Raw genomic sequence first — 2,501 nt, 5'->3', positions numbered from 1 at the left:
ACTTTTTCCACACGTACTCAACTTATTCAGATCTGAGATGCCGATGAGTATGTCACATCGGCTGTTCCCTGAGTCGTAAATGATTAAGTGGACCAATGCTTAGTGGTCTGCTCTTTTGTCGCGGCTTGTGAAAGCGACACTGTTGCGACCAGCTGCCACTTAAATACTTATCAAGAGCCAGATGTTTTTCAGTAAACGATTGTGATCTTCAAAGCTTCGCGTGTTCAACACCTACCCGCCACATTGCGCAATACAGCCATAAACAGAATCCGAATCATCCGATGTTGAGAATGAACGAAACCTTGACATTTATGAGAAAATCAATTTCAAATTTGGATGAGAGTGATCAAAATTATGCGAGTCAGCAATCTGTTCTGTCTGTCTGTCTGTCTGTCTCTCTCTTTCTCTCTCTCTCCCTCTCTCTCTCTCTCTCTCCCTCTCTCTCTCTCTCCCTCTCTCTCTCTCTCTCTCTCTGTCTGTCAGTGTTCATTATAAAAGCTTTAATAACACATTTACTCATGCATGTGTATTTAGCATTGTTTTCACTACGTTACATATATTTGTGTATAATATGTAATATGTAAATATTCATATGTTGTTGTTTTTCTCTACCTTTTTTTCTACGTGAATATCCGTGTAAATATGGGATTAGATTAGTCCCCTCTCTGGGCGAGGGCTGGTTGAAAAAAAAGCTCGTTGTATTGCTTATGCCACAACCCTCAAAAAATAAAATTTGATTTGATTTGATTTGATTTGATCTCTCTCTCTCTCTTTCTCTCTCTCTCTCCCTCCCCCCTCTCTCTCGAGCTCTCTCCCCCTCCGTCTCTCTCTCTCCCCCTCCGTCTCTCTCTCTCTCTCGCTCCGTCTCTCTCTCCCTCCGTCTCTCTCTCTCTGTGCCTCTCTCTCTCTCTCTCTCTCTCCCTTCCTCCCTCTCTCCCGAGCTCTCTCCCCCTCCGTCTCTCTCTCTCTCTTTCGCTCCGTCTCTCTCTCCCTCCGTCTCTCTCTCTCTGTGCCTCTGTGTGGCTCTCTCTCTCTCTTTTTCTCTTTCTCTCTCTCTCTCTCTCTCTCTCTCTCTCTCTCCCTCCCTCCCTCTCTCTCGAGATCTCTACCCCTCCGTCTCTCTCTCTCTCTCCCCCTCCGTCTCTCTCTCTCTCGCTCTCTCTATCTCTCTCTCTCTCCCTCCCTCCGTCTCTCTCTCTGTGTGCCTCTCTCTCTCTCCCCCTCTTTCTCTGCCTCTTTGTGCCCCTCTTTTGGGTGTAACTGTCGATGATTAAAGGAAATGACATACGTAAAATAAGTATATCTTTACAATGGCCAAAAGAAAAACTGACCTTAAATCGATCTTTTTTTGATCGTAAGATTTCTATGCGGATCTTTCAAATGTATGTTTGTTTCGATCACGCGGTATCCGTCTGGGGTAATCGATATAAAAACAAAGTAATAAGTCTCAATCTTAGCGTTTGCTTATTTATTTGTCATTACTATATCATTTTGTATGCGGTGACGATGCCCCTAACAGACAGAATTTAAATGAATTGAATTGAATTATAATCTTTTTTTTTTAACTCGATAAATGGGGGGTTTTCCCGCGCAAACTTCATCAGAGAAGAGACAATAACAGGATCGCCGCTTTTGAATTTCCTATTTTCTGTGTAACTTTTTCCACACGTACTTAACTTATTCAGATCTGAGATGCCGATGAGTATGTCACATCGGCTGTTCCCTGAGTCGTAAATGATTAAGTGGACCAATGCTTTGTGGTCTGCTCTTTTGTCGCGGCTTGTGAAAGCCCGGCGGACACTGTCGCGACCAGCTTCCACTTAAATACTAGTGAACGACGAAGAAGAAGAAGAAGTAAATACTTATCAAGAGCCAGATGTTTTTCAGTAAACGCGTGTGATCTTCAAAACTGCGCGTGTTCAACACCTACCCGCCACATTGCGCAATACAGCCATAAACAGAATCCGAATCATCCGATGTTGAGAATGAACGAAACCTTGACATTTATGAGAAAATCAATTTCAATTTGGATGAGAGTGATCAAAATTATGCGAGTCAGCAATCTGTTCTGTCTGTCTGTCTCTCTCTATCTCTCTCTGTCTTTCTCTTTTTTCTCTCTCTCTCTCTCTCTCTCTCTCTCTCTCTCTCTCTCCTTCTCTTTCCCTCTCTGTCTCTCTCTGTCTCTGTCTCTGTCTCTCTCTCTCTCTCTCTCTCTCTCTCTCTCTCTCTCTCTCTCTCTCTCTTGCTTTATTTTTTGTAAGTTCTTTTTTGCGCTCGTTTGTGGAAACCTAGGGATTGTTCACTAAGATAAGAACAAAAACATTGAATCTGTGACTATTAGTTTATTTTTAACCCGTGCAGTTTGGTAAAAACGAGTTTCTTTACTATGGCCAAAAGAAAAACTGACCTAAATTCAATCTGTTTTATCATTAGATTTCTATGCGGATCTGTCAAATCTATGATGGTCTCGATCACGCGGTACATGATATATCTTGATCAAG

This window comes from Littorina saxatilis, linkage group LG3, assembly GCF_037325665.1.
Source record: "Littorina saxatilis isolate snail1 linkage group LG3, US_GU_Lsax_2.0, whole genome shotgun sequence".
In the NCBI taxonomy this organism is placed as follows: domain Eukaryota; kingdom Metazoa; phylum Mollusca; class Gastropoda; order Littorinimorpha; family Littorinidae; genus Littorina; species Littorina saxatilis.
This window is presented reverse-complemented; position numbering follows the sequence as displayed.